We start from the raw sequence: 23,794 nt of genomic DNA, 5'->3' as shown, positions 1-23,794 counted from the left end.
AATTGGTTCTGCCATGGAAGTTAGAAGCCCTTCACATGTTCGTAGTATTCTTTGTACTGTACCCTCCAGGTTTTGAGATGCCATTCTGTGTTTGGCTACATTTTCAATATGATTATGAATATGACTTATATCTAGTTCATGGGTGACCTTTTTTTTGGCAGTCTTCACTGAACATAAAATACTCAGATGTGTAGGTGTTGATATGGTCATTTGAGTGCTCTGTTTGTTTGGCTGGAATAAATGTAATATTAATTAGTGAGTTCTAAGCTTCTTACAACAAGCTGCTGTCCATTAGAATTATAAAAAAGGTTTTGAAACAGTGACACATTACAATGCATTAATAAACCGTGAAAAACAGAAATGTAATCTAAGTATCATAAAATAAAATGAAACACTATTAATTGTTGCCTGAATGGACAAAATCAGATCAAGATGAACCAGACTAGCTCTGAGTTCTTGGCTTCCCTCAACCAAAATATGTTCAGTAGTCCTCTTTAAAATGGATTCCTGGACTCTGACCATAATGCCCTTCCCCTCTTCTCATTGCTTCAAACATTCAGTTTCCATGGACCTCACCATGGGAAGTTGGCAGCTGTTCCTCCTGCTTGTTGTTGCTGCTTCTTACCGCTGCCTCACAGTGTAGATAGCACAAGTGGTGGCAGCCAGGAAGAGCAGCAGGAACTGCATACACCCTGTCTTCTTTGCAGGGGATGGATAGTGTTGATGGGTCTTCGTGTTTCAGCTTTTGTCATCACATCTGTTTTCCAATCAGTAGCAGCTGATTGGAAAATCACACTGGACACACCTTCCCTGCTCCTCTTGGCCATAGCAGTAGCCACTGCTGTCTACTTGCTCTTCTTCTGTATCAGTGGTTCCCAAACTGGTGGGTTGTGACCCAACAAGGGAACTGGAAATTGGCAGCAACATGATTGGGATGATTGTGCTGCTGCCAGGGAGGGAAGGGGTTTTTAAACTTACCTTGGGGTCAGTAAGGCTCTCTAGAGGGTCTGGGGACCTTGCAATCCCCTCTGTTGCCCTCTAGGCAGCTTGAAAGTCCTGTTTAAAAAAAAAAAAATTCTGGTTTCATGAAAAAAACAAGAAGTGGTGTTTTTTAAAAAACTTTTTACAGGACTTTGAAGCTACCAGGAAGGCTGCAGAGGGGGTTGCAGGCTCCCTAGACCCCCTCGAATAGCCTTAGAGACCCCCAGCTAAGTTTTAAAACTCCTCCCCCCCAGCAGCAGCACAATCGTCCTGATCATGTTGCTGCACCTCTCCCCTGCCAGTAGTTACAGGACTTAGTTACAAAGTCCAAGTATGGTTCCATGTCAGCCTTTGATAGTAAACCCAAAGACAAATCTGAGTATCAAGCTGATTTAAGAGGATAGAATTTGTTGTGAGGGTCCAAGAGTTGCTCTCTACCACTTTCATTTTCTAAATGGATCTTCATCAAGGACTCTGATCTTAAAGGACAGGATATGCTTCTTTCAGTGGGGAGTGCACTGCAATTATATAACATGGTATAGTTCTCAGTTCACTGATGTGAACCCCCAGCTAATTTCTGGTGGATGTAGTATTGGTTGCTGGGATTCTTAAAAAAAATTCTGGACTAAGCGGACACTTCTTAAGCTCTTAAATTCTTAAACAAGAATGAATCTTTTAACACTGATTAATTATGCCTTAACTATTACAAGATACAGAGTATATACCCCTTTGCTTCTATAATTTCAAATCATATAATTGGATCACCAGGAATATAGTGTAAAAAAAATAGGCTTCACAATACTGAAGTCCCAAGTCATTTAGGTCTTTATAAGTCATGTACCTGATTCAAATCTAATGTGTAATTCCACCACAAACATTTCAGAAAGATTATTTATGGTAATATAATATATTGATATTTACATGCATAGTTAAGTACTCATATAACTGTTCATCACCTTCATGTTCAGGCTGAGCTATTAGAAAATGCCATGAATTGAAAATAAACCCAGAAATTGCCCTGTGAATAGTTCTTCGTTGTATGGCAACTTAACGTTTGAAACTAGAGGAAAAATAGGCGTCCTCCAACAAAATGTTGCACCTCTCTAACATCATTATCTACCACCTCCTGCTGATAAAGGCCCAAACAGAGCAATTCCATCCCCTCCTGATCATATTATGCTGTTTTGTTTTTTTCACTGTCCTTCTCATTCTCTGGTTCCTGGTCTACTGAGCACACTCAGTCTTTGCTTTCTCTTAAATTTACAAATGCATTTACTTCTGCATACCTAGGCAACCACTCTAGTACTGTATATAGAAAACACAGCATTATTTTGGTTTGGCCCTACAATCTGATAGGCACTCAAACTCTTGAGTAAATTGTTAGTGTGTATACAATGAGGTATAGAGATGTTTCTCTGTTCTTGTTTGAATACCTAAACCACCTCTCAGCAATTGTTGTGTTTTTCTACTGCTATCATTGGGTTGTGAATTCTTTATATGTCCGTAACACTCCATATTAATGCTGTTTTCTTCTTTCCTGTGTGAAAGGATTTTGAGTAAATTGTTTCCTTTAATGGTAGAAAGTTTCCTCTTACCATTTTTATGATTGACAGGGTATGCAAATCTCTTTTCTTTGCCGTAAACTTCACCTCTTCATTACTTGTAACCAGAGGCAATAAAAAAAACTTCAGAGGCAAATATAAGCTTTTCATTGATATACTTGTTTATATTTTTAAGACTTGAAAGATGGTCATGTAATTAGCATCAAAATTAAAATTTATACTTAAAGCCTATAAATCTTGCAGTACTATCACATGCTGCCCATATTTATAATTCAGACATTTCTGAGGCTGATTACTAAGTAGACATGGAAGTGTATTTCTTAGAGGAGATTAAAATTGGTTGTGCAAGACAAGCTACTGTATAAGATAATGCCTTGTGTGTGAGTGAGTAAGGGGCTTCAGTCATTTGTGCTCTTGTTATCTCCAGGTACTGCAGTCTATCTGGAGCTGCCCTTAAAAGTCTGGAGCATTCAGTTTGTTTAGAATCTGGTTTCCAGAATTTTGACTGGAGCTAATAATATCAGATTGAATTACACTGAATTGCAAGAAACCATTTTGTTCCTGAAGTCAATTTAAGGTGCTAGTATTAGGTGCTAGTATTGACCCCCTTTAATGCTAGTGCTAGTATTGACCACCTGATGATGATGATTATTATTATTATTAACAATATTTATATACTGCTTTTCAACTAAAAGTTTACAAAGCGGTTTACAGAGAAAAATCAAATAACTAAATGGCTCCCTGACCCAAAATGGCTCACAATCTAAAAAGATGCAAATGAATACCAGCAGACAGCCACTAGAACAGACACTGCTGGGGTGAGGTGGGCCAGTTACTCTCCCCTTGCTAAAAAAAGGAGCACCCACTTGAAAAAGTGCCTCTTACCCAATTATTATGATAATACTACATTTAAGGTGCTGGTATTGACCCCATTGATGTACCTGTGGTGGCTGCTTGTCCTGTTAAGGATTCTTTTCAACTTCTGCAATCTGAGGTAATAGAGAGGATTCTTTGAAGTCTGAAGTTTACCACCTACTTTCCTGACCTCTACTCATCCTGGTTAGTTAAGGCAGCCAGATGAGGGCGTGATTAATGCCTCAATGAGGAAGTTGTACTATTCAGTTTCAAAATGGCAACCTCTGCTAAAAAGGAAAAAAAAAAAAAACACCTCTGTGGACTTTACTAGACAATCATAAATATCTATCAGTTTTGGCAAGGTGCTTGAGTAAGTTTTGGTGGCCTAACCCTTAAGTTTTCCTGGGTTAAACTGACCCATTATTCTTATCCATTTCATTCTAGCTTGTATACTAGTTTTGGAACAGCCTTGGTAGGTATATATATATGTATATATGAAATATATATGAAGCTGAACAGAAATACCTCTCGGTTGGTTCTTCTGGAGCCCTCAGTGGCTTGTTCTCACTGTTCATGATATTCTCTTGAATTAGCTTGCTGAATTAAGGCTTGGTAACACCATGCTTTGGTAGCTGTAGTCTGTGCTGATGGATAGAGACTGAGAGGTGTTGTGAGGGGTGGTGGATGGAACTGTTCAGTTCCCTGTTCTTTGGCCTGTAGTGCCCCACAGGTTCCGTTTTGTCCTTCATGTTGCATAGTACCTACATAAAACCATTTGGGAGAAGTGGTTTTGAACTGTCATCACTATGTAAGTGACATGCAGCTCTTCATCTCTTTATTACTTCAGTTTGGAAAGACCATGGATGTCTGAAGTGTTGTTTGAGATCAGGCAAGTGAGCTCACACTCAATTCAGACAAAATAGAAATACTATTGGTCAGGAGATGCTGTCAACCTGTGATAGTGTGTGAGCCTGTTGTAGGCAAAATTGCATTCCCCTTGAAAGACCAGGTTCATAGTTTGGGAGCACTCCTGAATGTCCAGGAGTGTTGTTTGTTAGAGTTGCAACCCTTTGTCTGGTAAAGAGTTGTATGGAACCTTGGATGAGCAGGCACACAAAACAGCATACAGCAGCAGAGTTCTTTGAATGCAGTGGTTATATTTCAGAGCAAGGGTTATCACAGGTAGAGTAATCAGTAAACAGTCCTAGTCAGCATGATGAGCAGTCAGTCCATAAACAAATCCAAATCAGCTTTCCAAGATACACAGTCAAAGTTCATTCCATGGTCAGTAACAACATGTATGTACTCACATCCAGCCTCCCACGTTACTGGCAGCAGTTTAGTAGTCTCCTACTACACTCCTACTGCTGCACTGGAAGCTCAACAGACCAAACATTAAGTAGTTGGAGTGGCCAATCAGTGTAGGCTAAGTCACACCCAGGGTGAGGCAGTCACAGGTGTTTGCTGATCCTGCTGACTCCAGCAATCTGCACCTGTTCCTGAACCACCTTGTTGGCTGTGTTTCTGCCTTATCCAGAACATAGACCTGACATCTTCCTCCTTGGTTCAGGACAGTTTATCCTGCTCAGACCCTTAGCCCCAGCATCATACAGTTTTCTTGATGCTTAATTGTGGATTGCACTTTTATTAGTGCGTCCGCCACGTTTTGGCTGGACTCGCAGTAGGTCAGGGAGATAAGACCATCAGAAACACATTGCTTTACGTTATGGAAGCGCACATCAGTGTGTTTCGATCTCCCCCTTACGCCAGGAGTTGTAGCCATCTGTATGGCCGCCTGATTCTTCCATCACATTAATGGGTTTTGGCACTTGTATGCCAAGATCCATTAGCAGTTGGTTGTGCCAAATAAGCTTGGGGCACATTAGACTCAGTGCAGCAAATTCCGATTCACATGTTGACAAAGACACATGTCTTTGTTTCATAGTTTTCCACCCGATTAAGGCTCCAGCTAGAAACAGTGCCATTCCCAAGGTAGATTGCCTAGTTTCAGTGTCTGTGGCAAAGCTTGCATCTACATATGCGGTGAGTCTCAGATCACCCTTAGGTTCTAGGTACAAGGACATGTCTATTGTCTGTTTCAGGTACCTTAATATATGCTTTGCTGCTAGCCAATGTCTCTGCGTGGGTTGGTTCGATGCTCTGGTTAACCAATTGCACAACATAGCGATGTCAGGCCTCGTCCATTGGCTAAGGTACATCAGACTCCCCAGTAATGACTTGTACATTGTGGTATCGAACATGGGACTGGGTGTATTATCTTTATCAAAACCAGTCACCATAGGAGTCTTCACCCCATTACATTACTCCATGTTGAATTTCTTTAGCAATAGGGCTATTTTTTCTCTTTGCGAGATCTTATAGCTGTTAGACACCTCTGTAATTTTCACCCCTACATATTTGCGTATCTTACCCATGTCCCGTAATGTAAATCTTTTTTTCAATACCTCAACTAGTTCATTTGCTTGTTCTGTTGTTTTGCACAGTATAGCTAAATCATCCACGAAACATAGTACTGTGCATTTTCGCTGGCCTTTACCCCTGGTAAATACTCATGGGTCAGCTATACCCTGGTGGAAACCTTCATCTTTCAGTGTCTTAGAAAGGCATTGGTTCCATTCAAACCCTGATTGCTTGAGCCCATATAGACTCTTCTTAAGTAACCAGTATTTCTTATCATTTTCAGGAGCTCCTGTAGGTTTTCTCATGTAAATGGTATGTCTTAGAGGTGCATGTAAATAAGCAGTTTTTATATCAAGATGCCTGATCACATAATCCTCTTTTGCCGCTATTACCAGAGCACTATACAGTGAACTGTTTCGAAGGGTAGGTGCAAACAGTTTGTCATAGTCAGTTGCATCTTGTCCAAACCCTTGCGCAACTAACCTAGCCTTGCACTTGGTTTGACCATTTGCATCCCTTTTTACTTTGAAAACCCATTTACACTCAATTGCCTTTTCCCCAAGTGGGAGATCAGTCTCTTCATATACATCCAATTCAGACATGGATTTTAATTCAGAGTTCATGGCATCTTTCCAGGTTGCTTGTTCCTCTACGGGCATGTCCTTTATGGAGTCGTAGGAGGAAGGTTCAATGAATGCCTGACAAACAGTCCCTGGTTTAAACCGGTCAGGTTCCTTCCTTTCCCTAGTTGATCTACGAGGTATAGTGATTTCCTCCTCCTCAGGTTGTGTAGCTGGTGTTTCAGGCTCAAGCTCAGGTTGGGGTCTACTTACATCCATATCAAGGGATGTCTTGCTTTCCATAGGCTCCTCCTTCAGCATTGGAAGTTGCCTTTTAGGTGATTTCCCTTTAACAGGAACAGTTTTCTGTAGTTGTTTTCCATTGTGGAATATCATCAGGTAGGAAGTGGAGACACAGGGGCCTAAACGTTCCCACCCCGTAGTATCTTCCAAGAACTTTGCACTTGCACTGATCACAATGGCCTTAGAGTGCAAATACCCAAACCTGTAAGTCTTATGGTTTGCATCGTAACCAAGGAAGTACATTTTCCTGCTCTTTTGTTGCCCTTTGCATCTCAGTGCTTTAGGGATATGGACATAGGCGGGGACACCAAACACATGTAAATAGTTCAGAGAGGGTGTCCTCCCGTGCCAGCGCTTGTACGGTATCTGTCCAGTGCCAGAATGCCAAATTGCATTTAAAGTATGCGAAGCACACATCATTGCTTCGCCCCAGTACTTAAAGGGTAACCCACTGTCCTTTATCATACAGAAAGCCATATTTTGTAATGTATGGCCCCGCCTTTCACAGTGTGCATTGTGCTGCGGTCGGTACGGGGCTGTCAAGCGATGTTCAATGCCATTGTCTTTTAGTAACCTTTCAAACTTCAGATTAATAAATTCTCCTCCCCGATCAGTAATGATGGTTTTTGGCAGCTTGCCTGTCTTTCTTTTCACAAACTTAAGCCAGTACTCTACAGTCTGGCTTGTCTCTGCCTTTGTTTGCATCAGATAACAGAAAGCATAATGAGAAAAATGATCCTCAATGGACAATACAAATCTTGCTCCCTCCATGCTGGGAGAGAATGGCCCAATCAAGTCCATGAAGATTAGGTCCAGGACCTCTTTAGTTTCATAATTACCAGGCTTCCTGGTGGGTGCAGCCTTAGACTTCACAGCTTTGCACACCTCACAGTCCAGGTATAGGCCACAGGGTTTTAATTTTATCCCTTCAGAATGTTCAACAGTCTTTCTGAGGGCTGGGAAACACACATGACCAAGTTGGCGATGTAACTTATGAATACAGTCTTTATGTGCTGGCTCATGAGTAAATACAGACCCCACAGTTGCCTTTGAAGTGGTGCTTAACAGATACAACTCACCACGCAGTTCAGCAGTGGCCACATGCCTAGCATCCTTCTTTATCACACACTCCTTCTCAGTGAATGTCAGAGTGTATCCTTGCCTTGTCAATGCAGCAACAGACAGGAGTTTATAAGTGAGGTTAGGCACATAAACCATTTCAAGGGTTCTGTTCAGTATAGGTAGAAAGACCTTTCCTTTCCCACATACATTGGCAGTGACTCCATCAGCAAGCGTGACACACTGGTTGTTCACTGCCTCAAACGTTTTAAACAGTCCCTTGCTGTTGCAAATGTTTGCCGTGGCCCCACTATCAATTACAAAGCAATCAACACAGTCCTTTGTTTCTTCGGTGACTGTCAAATTCACCCCTCCTCCTTTGCCAGAACGCAGGGGTTTCTTGCCTTTCTTGGAAAGACAGTCCTTAATTAGGTGAGAAGTGCTTTGGCATCGAAAACATCTTTTCACAGCATAAGCCTTTGCAGACTCAACAGGGTCATTATCACATTCCACAGCTGCTTTCACTTTGTGCTGAGCTGAGGAATGCTACTTGTTATCTGGAAGCACTCTGTTGTCTTGTCTCCTCCTTTCCTCATCAAGGAGTCAACTGGTGAGGCTGGGTATTGTCAATTCCACTCGTGGTATCACTTCCAAGTTTGCTACAAATTGGTCATAGCTTTCATCTAGTGAGCACAGAATGATGTACACTTGCTGAAGGTCAGTAAATATTAGCTTGTGTTCTTGGAGTTCCCTTAGAGTTTGTTTCATAAACTCCAGGTGATTAAGCATGTTTCCTCCTGTTTGGAGGCGAGCCCGGAGCAATTTTTGCATTAGGTGTATCTGTGCACCGACACTGTCCCTTACATAAATAGCTTGAAGGGCATCCCAGCAGTCTTTTGCTGAGGTTAGTCCATCTATATGGACCAGCTGCTGATCCTCCAAAGTCAGGCCAATAATACACAGAGCCTTTTCATTGTCCCTGTGGTAGGCCTCTATAAGTTCTGCATCATCTTCCTCATCAAGGGCTCCCAAATCTGGTGGAGCAACTACCACATTCCACAGGGCCTCACGCTTCAGTAGCAATGTAACCTTGCGAGACCAAGTGGCATAGTTATGTCCATTTAACCGGGTAATCAGGAACCCAGAGGCTGTGACTGCACTCATCTCCATGCTCTCTTGAGTTGTAGCCTCCTGTAGCTTTAACAGCAACAGCAGCTATTGTAGCTCACCAATTCAGCAGTTGCTGGGCCCATAACCATTGTTAGAGTTGCAACCCTTTGTCTGGTAAAGAGTTGTATGGAACCTTGGATGAGCAGGCACACAAAACAGCATACACCAGCAGAGTTCTTTGAATGCAGTGGTTATATTTCAGAGCAAGGGTTATCACAGGTAGAGTAATCAGTAAACAGTCCTAGTCAGCATGATGAGCAGTCAGTCCATAAACAAATCCAAATCAGCTTTCCAAGATACACAGTCAAAGTTCATTCCATGGTCAGTAACAACATGTATGTACTCACATCCAGCCTCCCACGTTACTGGCAGCAGTTTAGTAGTCTCCTACTGCTGCACTGGAAGCTCAACAGACCAAACATTAAGTAGTTGGAGTGGCCAATCAGTGTAGGCTAAGCCACACCCAGGGTGAGGCAGTCACAGGTGTTTGCTGATCCTGCTGACTCCAGCAATCTGCACCTGTTCCTGAACCACCTTGTTGGCTGTGTTTCTGCCTTATCCAGAACATAGACCTGACATTGTTAACCAGCTTCATGTGGTAGGCCAACAGTGCCCATTCTTGGAGAGAGCAGACCTGGTCATGGTCACACGTGCCTTAAATTGGATTACTGTAATAACACTCTGTGTGGGGTTGCCTTTGAAGTCCATTTGGTAACTTCAGTTTGGATTGCTACTACAAAAGTTTTGAGCAAGTCCATGCTACATGGAACATACCACAGTAGGTGAGTATCAGCTGCACTGGCTACTTTTTCATTTCCAGGAACAATTCAAGTCCTGGCATCTCCTTTCATGCCCTAGGACCATAATACCAAGGTTATTGCCTCCCTGTTTGAATTTGCCATTTCTTTAACATGCTATCTGAATCTCTTTGTGTTCCTTCTGAAGTATGCTTGAGGGGGATGTGTGAGAATGGTTTTTCTGTAATGGTGCTGGTGAGATACTGGAACACTTTAAGAAGTTTCAGGTTTTCTGCCATTTTGCTTGGGTTCCATCACCATCTGAAAACTTTGGGAGAGGGACAAGCTATTCATTTGCCATGTAGGATTGATTTATTTTTAGTGTGGCTTATAAGGTTTTAATGTTGCTTCTCTCTCTCTCTCTCTCTCTCTCTCTGTGTTTTGCTTTTTGTTTGTTTGATGTTAACTGTTTTCTTGTTTGTGATTTGTGAGTCATCTTGAGCACCTCCAGTTTTGAGGAAGAAATGTAGTATACAAGGGATTGGGGAGATATTGTCATGGCCAATCAGTGCTATGTATGTCTGGCATCTGCTTGAAACTTGCAGAACCATTTTCTTTTCAGAGCTTGACCTGGAGAGGAATAAGTACATCTGTACAGAATGCAGTGGTGGCACAATTTAGAGCACAAACCAATCTAAAATAAGAAGATGCATTCATTTTGGAATGAACAGGAAAACTAAACGGAACTGAACCCATTTGGGGTACAAGGAATGAATGAATATGAGTGGGATTTATTTTTGGAACCCCATTCACATATGTTCATTTCTCATTGAGTATGCTTAAACTTCTCCCAGTAGCCTAAGCTCTTCTGCATAACTACTGGGTGTAATTGTTATGACCAAAAATGCCTTGGATTCAGCATCATTAGGGCATAGTGGGAGATAATGGCAACTACTATGGAGGCTACCACTTTTTGTACTTTCAATCCAGTTTCAGGCCAGGCTTTCGGATAGACAAACCCTTGTTTGCCCTTGTTGGATGATCTTCACCAGAGACTAGGCATGGGGAATGTGTCTCTGCTGGTCCTATTGGACATCTCAACTGCTTTCAATGGCATCAACTATGGTATCCTTTTGGGTTGGTTGACCAAGTTGTGGATTAGGGGCAGTGGTTCTGCTCCTTCTTGGCTGACAGATCCCAGATGGTGATGCTGGGGGACACCTGCTTGGCAGCCTGGTCTTTACAGTGGGAGGGGGAATGCCACAAGGTTCTATTCTGTCCTCATGCTTTTTGACATCTGCAGCAAACTCATGAGGAAGCTGCTTGAACCATTCACTAAAGAGGCTCCACTTTTAAGGAGAAGTCTCAGCATTCTTTAGTGCTTTGCAGCCTTGTCACTCTACTTATTCCAGAACTCAGTAGTGCATTTGATTTGCCAAGCATCATGTCTGAAAAAGTGTAAACTTACATAATACATCTGGCTTTTTATTGTGGTGAATTGCTTTATTAAATGTTCATTTAATTTTATTTAAAATCAAACAAAGCAATCAGAAAGAGATGCACATTACTTAGAACAAGACATAAGGCTAATCACAGTTATTCTTTATGCTTTACAATGGAAAATTATGTTAAAATAGGCATGTTCATGGTAGTTGACAATAGAGGTGTTACATGAGATAAATATTAAGTACTGGTTTCCATGTTTTGTATGCCCTTACAAAGTGGATATTGGATTTTAAGTACTGTTAGGTTTGGCAGTTTGAGCTATCCTATATCCCAGTGGTTCTCAAACTGGTGGGTCGCAACCCATCAGTTTGTGTAATGCTTCCCTGTCCCTTTAAGGGGTGGGGGAAGAGGAGAGGCAGCAATGTGATTCTCAGGATTGTGTCACTAAGGGGGTGTGAGGGGGTGCTTTCCACTTACTTGTAACTAGGTAGGGCTGCTGGGGGCTGCAGGAGGTGTGGGGAGCCCTGTGCAGCCCTCCGCAGGGCTCCCCGAAGCTTAGAATGTTCAGTAAAAGTAGGCACAAAGCACCTCCTGCAAAACAGAAGTGCTTTGTGCTGGCTTTTGCTGAACATCCGAAGCCTTGGGGAGCCTCCTGCAGAGGGCTGTGCAGGGCTTCCTGCACGTCCTGCAGCCCTACCTAGTTACAAGTAAGTAGAAAACACCCCCTTGCCCCCCTTAGTGGTGCAATCCTGGGGATCGTATTTGCTGCCCTAGCTCCTCCTCCTCAAACACTTTCTGAGATAGTGCAGCGCCCTCAAAGTTTGAGAAATGATGCTATACCCCATATACTTCCTGTTTCAGGTGCAGTGGCAGTCTAAGGCTGAATATTCTGAATCTGAGGCTGTATGGGAGGTAGAGCCCTGGTAGCTGGTCAGGACCTTGGACAGATCCAAGGGGAAAGAAAGAAATACTGTTGGATGCTGTGATCTGAAGGGTTCAGTTGTTGTTCCAGCAAGGATATTAAGTTCATGGAAGCTGGCTGAATAGCATTCGTGGTGCTTGCTGAGGACCGGAAGTGATTTAATTAAGCAGGAGCTGACATCACTAAGCAAGTGATAACTAGAAATAAGCACTTTTTTTTTCCTCTTAGGAACTCATTAGTTGCAATGACAGAAGAGAAGATGTGCAAATCTTGATAATATTTTCAAGATATGGGAGACCCCAGTTATCACATGGGCCACCCTTTTGGTAGTACCATTTCTGCCAAAGCATCACTTCACAGGTCAGCAGCTGAGATGTGCTCTGCAGAGTGATGACTTGGCAGAGCGACATTGCTGACCTCATCAGCAGTGTCTTCTTTTCTCACCCCTCTTGGTTTGCCTCTTCCCCTATACAGTTCCTTGCCTTCTGAGGCAGTGCTGCTGAAGGAGCAGAACTGTCAGAGTCCATTATCATGTGAGCTCAGCAGCTGTGGTGCTGCTGAAAGGGATGCTCACATGTAGCACCTCCCATTCAGTAGTGCTGATGCAGCTCAGCAGCTGAGGGCCGCTGATGGTAGTGCTGGGTGAGCTCGGTTATCTTGTGGGTTGGATAAAGGGCTTCGGTGGGCCTTATGTTTCATGCCCCTGATTTTAATTAGTTTTATTTAATATTTTTATTAATTGTATTTTATATTACATTCTTATTGTTGTATACCACTTTGAGCACCTGAAAAGTGGTGTATAAATCTTTTAGATAGATGCCTGCGTAGTATTGGTTAAAATCAGATACTATGAGAAGAATATAGCAGAGGTCTACAAATGCAACTTTTCCTTACCTGCTTTATCCATGCTGCTCTCAAACAATACAGCAAACTTTGCTTAAGTTACTTAGAAAGTTATTTCTTGGCAGTAGACTTTTAATCTACACAATCGTTTCCTATAGTATTCTCAATTTTTATTCCTAACTTGGAGAATGGAAGAAAGCTTAAATCATGATATTTCTTCCTTTTGGTTAGTGTCTTGTGCACTCGCTGAATGAGCTGCTCTACATGCTGGGCATGTTTGCTGTGGATGCTACAAAACACAATTGCTGCATTTAGACACTTTTTAATTTACTAAGGATTGCACAATAGCATATGGGAGCATCAACAATTGACAATTGATCACGGAATAAAGGAATTCCAGTATCCTTCTCTCTTTTTTCTTTTAAAACAAAAAATGAAAAACAGAAAAAGTCATTCAGAACTTAGTCATATTGGTTCAGCTGTTGTAACCAAAGACTGATAAGATAATAGAAGCCTTTGTGGTGGTTCTGTACTGAAATCCTTTATCTTTATGATGCACTTGGGGGCTCTTCAGAGTGGAAAGCTTTTAAAACTGCTGTTGAGTTAAAACTCAAATTAGATGCTGGGTGGGGGAGGTGAGGAAGAGGCTTCACAGACAGACAGACAGCACAAAGTGACTTTTATCTCAGATATCCTTCCTTTTGATTGTTACTTTCTTCTGCCTTTTTAAAAAAAAACAAAAAACTCCACTCTTTATTTTTGTTGTCTTTGTTGCCCTGTTTTGTGGCATTTAAAAACCGACCCAATCAAAAAAGGTAAATGCTAAATGGTGGACACAGTCTGTGAAGTTGAAACATCACAGTCTATCTGATGTTTGCTGCAGTCTGCAATATTTTACAGAATTGTTTAACCAAGTTGTATCTCTGGACAGTTAAGATCAAATACACTTGCTTATATATGATAGCTGCAAGGGTAAATGATTTGGTTTTATTTAAAAGTGGGCATATTTACACTGATTATAAAAATCTGTGTGAACTGTTGTTCTGTTACATCAATAAATGATACTTTGCAACTGTGGTGATCTGTTAACTCTTTTTAACTAAGTTGGTGATCAAATGTGCTCTTTCTGTTTTTATTTATGTAACCAGACATCATCTTAATGTATTTGGAAACAACTTTCTGATTAATTTTTTTTTATGTTAGATGAAGAAGAAGGAAGTCTTGGTGGGCGTTGATATTTCTTTCAAAGGTCCAGGTGAACATTTCTTGTAAATCGTACAAGAAAATTGTACAAGAAATTGTAATGAAAATTATAGGATTTTGTTTACCTGTTACAATAAAGAGAAATAACAATGGTTGTAGCAACCATATTTAATTTAAATTCATCGAACTGAAGATCCTTATAGCAATTAATTATTTGTCTGTACTGTGATACTTCAGTGTTGTGTTGCTGAGGGCCCAGTCCTAACTGACAGATACACTGGTGGAACATGTGTTCACCAGTGGAAGTGCTGGTACTACAGCAGAACTGCTGGTCTGATGGTTTGTGTGATGAGGCTGCTAGCGCATATGGTGGTGGCTGTGCATGCACCAGTGGAGGAGGCACCCTTTGCCTAACCCTGTAAGTTGGCAGTGGGTGGGGGGATGGTGGGAGGAACAGGGACAGGAGGCTGTCAGAATGGGGGAGGGAGAGCATGGATCTTGGTGGCACCAGTCTGCACCAGTATCTTATCCCTGTTCCTTCCCTAGTTCTTTTTCCATTAATGGGAGCAAAATGGCTGGCACAGCTCCACGGAGATCTAGTAGGAAACTTACCCTCAGATAAGGGAACTAAAGGTCCCTTATATTGAGGAGGCCTCTGGGGCTACCCTTACAGGATACAGAGAGTTTTCTTTTGGTTTGGCTGCATCAGCGTGGGGGCAATTTAATTAGGACTGGGCAGTTATTTTGTAAAGCTGAATAACAAGACAAGAGGGCCAATGAATGTGAAATATCTCCTTTTTAAACTCTATCTCAGAGAAACCCTTCAATAGGTATTGGATTGGGTTCTTAATTTCTAGATCTACATCATTTACATCATTCATGGACCTACATCACTGATGATGGACAATGTATTAATTTTGCATGGTGACACTTTTGTTCAGTAAATTTAATTTCTGTTTATATTATATGAAATGAAAGTGGATTTTCAGATGTTTAAATGAACATAAGAAAAGCACTGCTGGATGAGTCCAAAGGCCTTTCTTGTTCAACATTATATCTCCCACAGTGGCCCACCAGCTGCCTCTAAGAAGACCAAATGCAGGAGAGAAAGTCAGACTTTTCTTCCCTCATTGCAATACTCCTACCACTGGCATTGAGGCATACTGCTTGGAGGTAGCGCATGGCCATCATAATTAAAAGTCATTGGTAAACCTGCTCTCCATGAATTTGCCCAATACCCTTTTAATGCCATCTGAGCTGTTGGTCATCATGACATCTTGTGGCAACAAACTATTCATGGTAACAAACAGTGATGAGTTTGTGTGTAACTCTTTTTATCTGTCCTATATTTCCCACCAATCAGTATTAAGGAATGACTCTTGGTTCTAGTATTGTGAGAGAGGGAGAAAAACTTCTTTCTGTCCAATCTCTCTGTATCATGCATAATTTTATAGATCTCAATCATGTCACCTCAGAATTGGCTTTTTTAAACATTTGATTAAAAAGCTCCAGGTGTAGTAGCCTTTCCCTATAAGGAAGGTGTTCCAGACCTCTGATCTTTTGATTACCCTTTTTTGCTTCTTTTCCAGAGGGTGGAATATTCGTGGGGGGGGGGATGTGGAATGGGGTGGCAGTAGGGGTGGTGGTGAATCAGGCCTGAGAAGGACTGGGATCAGCTGTACCTGCAGTATCCAATTCCCCTTCCTGGATTTGATCTGCCAACACAGATCAACTCAGTATCACTGGTGCAAGTCCAAGTTAACCCATCGCAGTGGCTGGGGCTTTCCCTGAGGCAAGGAGACAAATGTCCCCTTACCCCAAGAAGAACTCCCACCTGTTCAGTTCCCTTGTGGGATGCAATGTAACCTACGTTGGTGCTGCTGCACTGGTGCAGAGGAATTTAGGTAGGATTGATTTTTAGCTACAAGCCATGATGTTACATGATGTTACATGATGTTACATGGCTTTAGTTACAAGCCATTATGTGTATGTGCAACCTCCTGATTTTAGAAATGGGCTATTTCAGAATGCCAGATACAAGGGAGGGCACCAGGATGCAGGTCTCTTGTTGTCTGGTGTGCTCCCTGGGGCATTTGGTGGGACGTTGTGAGATATAGGAAGCTGGACTAGATGGGCCTGTGGCCTGATCCAGTGGGGCTGTTCTTATGTCCTTAGCCATGTGCTCCGCATATGCTCTTTTTGTGTCCATTATTGTCTGTTTACATTTCTTTTGCCAGAGTTTGTTTTCCTTTTTGTTCTCCTCATTTGGGCAAGACTTCCATTTTCTGAAGAAACCCTTATCTATTTTATCTTCTTTGTATTGTATATTGGAGTTTTTATCAAATTGCATACTATTTCTATTTTGACTTACTGTATATTTTATAAGCTGAGAGCTTTGTATCTAGTGAGTCACCACTGACTTATGAATGTCCATGAAGGAATGAGAAAACTGAATTTCAGTTTTTTCACATATTATGCAGCAGCCTGCCGGGGTTTGCAACTGAGTGGACACTTGACAGTGAAAAGCAGAAAGTTCTGTCTTGTATATTCATATACTCAATGTGTGCTTTTATGAGGTACATCTTTGCAAATAGATGTTTGCAATATTCACGTTTTATAAGGATATTTAAATAAACTTAGAGGTATACTTAAAAACAGTATGTGTATATCCCTTATCTTCTTTATAGGATTTGATATAAGAATAAAAAAGATAAGAAACATGGATGCCAAAAAGTACTTAGTGCATTTAGAATAAAGTTCTTCAGTTATTACCTCAAAAACCATCTCCCAATGGTCCTTTCCTTTAGCTAACAATGGTCTACTGCTCTATCTTAGGTAGGTTTGGGCCAAGTTCAATGAAAGGACATGTACGTATAGACAGAACAGTCCATGGAACTGAAGCTTTGCTTGTTTTGCTGCAGCAGATACTACTGCTAAACCATTTTTAGTTGAATATGAGCCTTATCTCTTCAGCAATGAAACTGCTACTGTGAACTAGTGAGCAAATGTTCCCATAGCATATGTAGGTCTCTCCTATGCATGAATGATCTGTCTTTGGAAACTTTCCTTACATTTTTTTAGTCTGTTTTCTTGAACTATGACTCAAAAGCATAAAATGTATATACTTCAGGCAGAGAAATGTAGCAGCAGAGAAATGAAGCAGCAGAAATGTAAATGGTTATTATGAATTGAAGAACTGGAGTGCGTATTATACTTCAGTATATTAAGGTTCATTATGAAAGCAATAGTAGAATTATCATACTAATGTTTGTTTTCTTGCCTTTGTTAAGGAAAAGTGTCATTATTCCTGCACTTTTTAAGATAAAGAGAAAGGCTTCCTCACTTGTTATTGATTGTTCCTCTGAGACTCAAAATTTTGAATACAACTGGTAAAGGAGTCAATGGATCAAATTCAGTAAATCTGAATTCACTCGAATAAAGGTTCCTTAGGAAAAAAAAAATGTCAAATTTAAAGGTCCTTCCTAACTGAAGACCATTTTGTGATAGAGCCAAAGGTTAATAAAATCAGTAGTGAATGTGGCAATTTTACAGATAAGCTATTCACAACAAGTGTAGTTACTTGAATAAAAAGCTAATTCAGTTCTAAAATGCCACATGCAGGAGCTTTGAATAGATGCTTTTAGGTGCTTTCTGGAAGAGGATAAAATACAGAATCACAGCACTCTTCTCTTCCAGGGTCCCTGGCTGCCTGTAAATTGCTCTGAATGGGACTGTGAACTGACAGGCTCTATTAAGACAAACTGCCTTTCTCATTGGAGAGATAAAATAAATCAGGTGTTTAGTCAAATTAAAATACTTCAGCTGGAGCAGGCCCTGGGGAGCACTGATCCACCTGACAAATCTGAGAGAAACTCAAGACAGATGTGATTTGGGGATAAGGAAGACCCCATTGGAAAGCTGGGGGGGGGAGAGAGGAGCTGGAGCAGTGTCTTTGGAGTTAGAGGATACAATTTAAAGACAGACAAAGGCACATGTGTGGTTTGTAACATTTTATAGAAATGGTGATTTTTATTGTACAGGGAGATCCTTCATAAGGAAGTCTTTTCTGACTTTATGGCAAGTTCATTTTGCAGATATTCCAGCTTTATTTTTTAAATTTTAGAAAACATTTGCTGCTCAGCAAAAGAGTTTCTTTACTGACAGTGTTCTTAAGGGTATCACAGCACACTGCTGTCTGTGGATGGGAAAGAGGTGATGATGGCACATAGATAAATGGTCAGGCCTCTGCTGGCCCTGCCAGACCACCTCAATCTGGTCTCCATCCTTAGCATGTTTCTTTAAAATTGCATTTAAACCATACCAAAGGAGACGCGGGGCAAGGGGAAAGTGTGTGTTAGAATGAAACCAATTGTACAAGTTTAATCCTTTGTCAGTGGTTTTCAGACTGGGCGTCGCGGCACCCCAGCCCGAGGGCCCTGGCCTCTTTAAGGGGTGGGGGCAGGGGGGAGGCAGGGAAGAGGCAGTGATGCGATCCCCAGGAGGGCTGCAGGGACTGGGATGCACTCACCATCCCTGCAGGAGCCTGTCGGGGGTACGGGGAGCCCTGTGTGAGCATCTGCAGGGTTCTCCAGCTCGTTAGAAATTAAAGTAGAGCAATTGTGTTCCACTTCTGGTTTTCCGGAGGCAGAGTGCGATCTCTTCATTTTCACTTTTAACGAGCTGGGGAGCCCTGCAGACGCTCGCGCAGGGCTTCCCGCACCCCTGACAGGCTCCTGCAGGGATGGTGAGTGCATCCCAGTCCCTGCAACCCTGTTAGCTGTCCCTCCCCTCCACCCCCGCTGCCTCCCCCCAGCCCCCACAAGGACTTAGAGCAGTGCAAACTCTCCTAGAGAGTTTGAAAACCACTGCTTTATGATGTTTCTGTCTGTTTTCCTACACTTTCATTCCCCCCCCCCCCAACACTTTATTGGTCAATAGGAGTGCACAGGAAAATGTCATAAAAATATTTGTGTTCGGCAGCCACTCCTGTCTTTGGCTATATCAGGCAGCTTCATGTTAATGGACTGAGGAATCTCCAATAGTTCCCATTAATTAAAAGTTCTGACTAGGATTGCCAACTCTTCAGCAGTTGTCCTGGAGTGTCCAGGAATCAGCATGAGTTTCCAGATGACTATTGACAGAAATCTGGAGATTTTAACAGGGGCTTGTTGGCTTAAGAACATTATTTAATGCTGGGAAAAATATCCAGAAATAACTTCAGTCAGAGTTGGCAACTCTAATTCCAGCCTGTAAGTGCTATTTTATCTCTTGCTGAAGTTATGTTGAACCAAACGAATGTGAATTTAGATGCTGATGTTTGGATAATGAGGAGTATGGCGTGTCCCCGAAATTGCACAGCAGTGAAGTGGTGTTCATTAAATGAAGTGTTTAAGATATTGATTTATGCTGTACAAAGTTCAGTACAAGTTTGTGAATTGAAGAATTGTGTCTTCCATTGTTTGTATTCCAAATAAGGAAATGCAGATCTGTCAGATGTTAATGTTTTCTCACACCTACAGAAAGCAGTTCGGGATAGTTATAGCATAATGATCAGACATTTCTCTTGTTATATGCCCATATTGTAAAGAAAGCACAACTTGTTCGGAACTTGTTCACAACTTGTTCATGGGTTCCAAACCCATGAATGGACCCACTGAAGACCTCCCAGATGTGATAGGAACCTCATTCCAGTAGCATCTGGGCAGCTTTCTGAGGCCTGCAGAGGTGTGTGGTTTCTGCAGGCCTCAGAAAGCTGCTTGGAGCAGTTTAAAGGCAACTTCTGGTTTTCACTGGAAACCAGAAGTTGCCTTTAAACTCTTCCAGGTGCTATTCTGAGAGTTGCAAAGGCTGTGGGCAGCCCTGCAAGCCTCAGGACGGCTTCGTATGCAACCAAAATGAGCTTCTGACTGCAGTTGGAGGGGCCAGGTGGCCCAAATCCTCAGATTCTTACATCCACAGATTCCTGTATCCTCTGGGATACCCCCTCCCCATATTTATTTACTATATTTATCTCTCCCTTTGTTCAAGGAGTTCAAGCAGCATACATGGTTCTTTCTGTATTTTATTCTCGCAGCAACCATGTGAGGCAAGTTAGCCTGGGTGATAATGTATATGACCCAAGATCATCCAGTGAACTTCTGAGCTTAGTGGGAATTTGAACTCAGGTCTCTCCAGTCTCCAGTTAATGCCCTAAACAGTCCATCATACTGCCTCTCAACCAGTGAAGAGATCAGCGTTCTGAGGAAGCTGTTTTGACTACTATGTGCACTTGCAGGGATCTGCAACCCCTTGAAATGAATGTAGTGCAGATGCTACATACCCTAAACCCATCCCTCTCATACGTTAATTGCCTGGTGGACACTCCATTTGCTCAATGGCTCTATGGAGCTGGCAGGAAAGATGCCCCTGGTGCTAGATGTTCTCCAGGAGTTCAAGACATGCCGGTCACCTTGTATGCACTCTGTTTGCCTGGCTCCCCTGTTGGTAAAACGAACCAGAGAGACTGTTGAATGAGTACTGCTTTCACCAACCCAATCCCTGCTGTGCAGCTTATGGAATCCTAGAGCTCTTGCCTGTGTGCTGCTTTCTGCTGCTAGTACTTGCTAGCAGCATGAGGGGCAGCAGGCATGTGCAGCCTCATGCCACATGAGTTTTGAAGCTCTGACTGTTTCTGTCTTAATCAACCAAAGTTTTTCATCCTGTCTTGGTTTCCCCCAGGTTTCAGGAAAATCCTTACTGACTTGTCCTTTCCGCCATTTCCCCACCCAGTGCATTTGGATGTGGTGTTATACAGGAGTGCAGAGATTTATTTTCCAGCCTTATGTAATATTTGAGATTCTCAGAGGTCCTTTTAAAATCTCCAGAACTGCTTTCAGTAGTTATATGGAGATTGATGCCAATTCCTGTAGTCTCAGGTCAACCCTGAAGGGGTTGGATGTCATACAAATAATGGCCAAAGCATGGTTTAGTGCTGTGGTTTTCAAATTCCCAGGGAGTTTGAAAGCCGAAGTAAGTTCTTGTGGGGGCAGGGGGGAGGCAGCGGGTGCAGGGGGAAGGCAGGGCTCGGGGGCTGCAGGGGTTTGGGTACACTTACCAGAGCCTCCTGCAGCCTCCCGGGGGTGCGGGGAGCCCTGCGTGGCTGACCGCAGGACTCCCTGTTGCTTCAAAACTGAAAGTGGAGTTATCGTGCTCCACTTCTGGTTTAGCAGAAGTGGAGCGTGATCGCTCCACTTTCACTTGTGAAGCTTCAGGGAGCCCTGCGGACAGCCGCGCAGGGCTCCCCGCACCCCCTGGAAGCTGCAGGAGGCTCTGGTAAGTGTACCCAAGGCCCTGCAGCCCCCCTGATCCTGGGAATCACGCTGCTGCCTCCTCCCTGCCTCCTGGCTACCCCGCCCCTTAAGGGGAAACAGGCCAGGGTCCACAAGCTGGGGCATCACGACGCCCCAGTCTGAAAAACCATGGTTTAGCAGTTTGGAGAGCCCCATCAGGTGTAGGTGCTCCTTCTTCATGAGGTCTAGGGAATCATCTTCTGCTGGTTACAGTTGCTATTCCATTTCTTCAGGTCTTTATCAATTGTTCACTTTAGTTTGAGACCCCAGCATGAGTTGCAAAGTGCAAGTTATCACACGTGATAATGTGCAATTGGACTTGTACATGCACATACAATAACTAAGAGTATATGTGCATTTACATTTTAGTCTAAACCACATTGCAGCATGGATTTTGAAAACTTATAGCTGTTCTTGCCCATTTTGTGAGTATTTTGTACTAGATTACACCTAATATGAAAGAAGACAGTATGGCATAAAAGAGCTGAAATACATTTGAGGAAGCACAGCAGCTATGGAAATGTTTGTGCACAGATACCTCAAAACATGTTGATTGAGTGTGGGGATTACCTGCTTTGCAATGCCCTGGGGCATCATGAGGCATTTCCCAGGGGACTGTGGGCTGCCAGCTGGCCGGCAACAGACCACGTGGGTCCCTGGAAATAACCAGTAAGAGGCTCTGCTTGGCAGTTTTAACCTACTGAGTCTACTGCCCACCCTGAGCCTCTTACAAACAATTTCCAGCATCCCACATGGTCTCTAAATCCAGAAGTAATTGAGGATGATGTCATTGCCAGTCACTTCCAGAAGCCACATGCTGTGTTTGCAGCATGCAAGAGTGTTCTGAGATGCTGAAATTGGGAAGTGCTAATCTAGTACGTTGAAACATACATTTACAGTTGTGCGCCAGTTAATGACTGGGATCGGGACAGAGATTCCCGTCATCAAGCAGTGCTCAATGCAATCTGAACTCTTTGCAGGGAAGGGGATGCTCCGCTCCCCTCACCTCTGGAGGGTTGTCTGAGCTTTTCCATAGGCAGCGCATGTCCGAGCGCTGCCTCTGTGAGGCTCAGACTGAGGGAAATCACTGTTCTCGTGCGACTTCTGGTTTCACGGAGGAAGCTGGAAATCATGTGAGAGATGCGATTTCCCTCAGTCTGAGCCTTGCAGAGGCAGTGCTCGGGCATGTGCTGCCTCTGGGAGGCTCAGACAACCCTCCGGAGACTAGGGGAACAGTGACTACACGTGGTCGTCTCATATGTGATGCCGGTGTAAGCTGGTAGGTTGCTAAGGGGCACACACCTGTATTTGAAGACTGAATCTGGCTGTATTCCTTTGTTCATGTGGCTGCAGTAAGTCCCATTGAACATAGTGGAACCTGTTTTTGAGAAAACATGTGTAGGATCGTGCTGCATTGCAACCTTATACTCTGAAATCTTACACACACTATATGACTTTCCATCTAATGAGATCGAAAGCCAGGCATTTGTAGCCAACGTAGGGCATAAGTCGTAGTCATTAACATAAGAACATAAGAAAAGCCTGGCTTGATCAGGTCAAAAGCCCACCTAGTCCAGCCTCCTATATCTCACAGTGGCCCACCACATGCCCCAGGGAGCACACAAGACAACAAGAGCACGCAAGACAAGAGAGTCAGTCACTGATTTCTTTTTGATACGCTTTGCACCTGTTATCAGCCTCAAGTATGCATTCTTCAACCCTTTGTTGCTTCAGAGACCCATGGTGGCTCACAGTCTTATGTCTATGCAAAATGATTTGCAGTAAAAGTACCTTTTATTCTTAATGTTGGAACCAAAGAATATTTTTGATACATTCTATTTTAAAATCACGATTAGAAAGTCTACTTTAGATTTCAAGTTTGTGATACAGTTAGCAAGGAGGCTGTGTGCAAACATCCATCAAGAGACTGAGAAGAACTATTCAAGCAGTGAAGAATGCGTTTCTCATTCATTTTAAATCTGTATAAATGAATTTGAATTTAGGTGGGAAGCTTTAAATTATGTGTGTTTCAGGCAGAATAGTAGGTACAAGTTTAGTTCAACCTACTCTCCCAATCAAGGCTCAAATTAGCCACGAAACAAACTTAGTAACAAAGATAGTAATGTCTTGTAGTGTTCCATATGTTGCTCAGATCATGTGAAAACTGGAAATCTTTGAGAAATTAGCACCAACAATTAAGCTGTTTTCCTTATTAAGCAGGACTTTTTTTGGTTGTCTTATATTTTGTTTGTTTAAAAACGTATAATGGAGGGAAAATTATGTTAATCTATTTGTGAATTTGGTAATCCATTAAAGAGTCATTACACTGGAATGGATGGGAAAGGGGGATTTGATATTGCTGAGTACATAATTAATTACACTTGTCAGAAGGAGAAAGAAAAAG

At 42.5% G+C, this 23,794-nt stretch overlaps 1 protein-coding gene across 4 annotated transcripts in view; it reads left to right on the top strand.

Moving 5' to 3' along the window:
- Positions 1 to 23,794, top strand: part of SOX6 (SRY-box transcription factor 6) — a 610,845-nt gene that overhangs the window by 372,153 nt on the left and 214,898 nt on the right. The gene's annotated exons all lie outside the window — the stretch shown is intronic.

The sequence above is a fragment of the Tiliqua scincoides genome, chromosome 1, assembly GCF_035046505.1.
Source record: "Tiliqua scincoides isolate rTilSci1 chromosome 1, rTilSci1.hap2, whole genome shotgun sequence".
Taxonomy (NCBI): Eukaryota; Metazoa; Chordata; class Lepidosauria; order Squamata; family Scincidae; genus Tiliqua; species Tiliqua scincoides.
The sequence above is the reverse complement of the archived record's forward strand: the minus strand, read 5'-3'. Positions and strand labels throughout refer to the sequence as shown.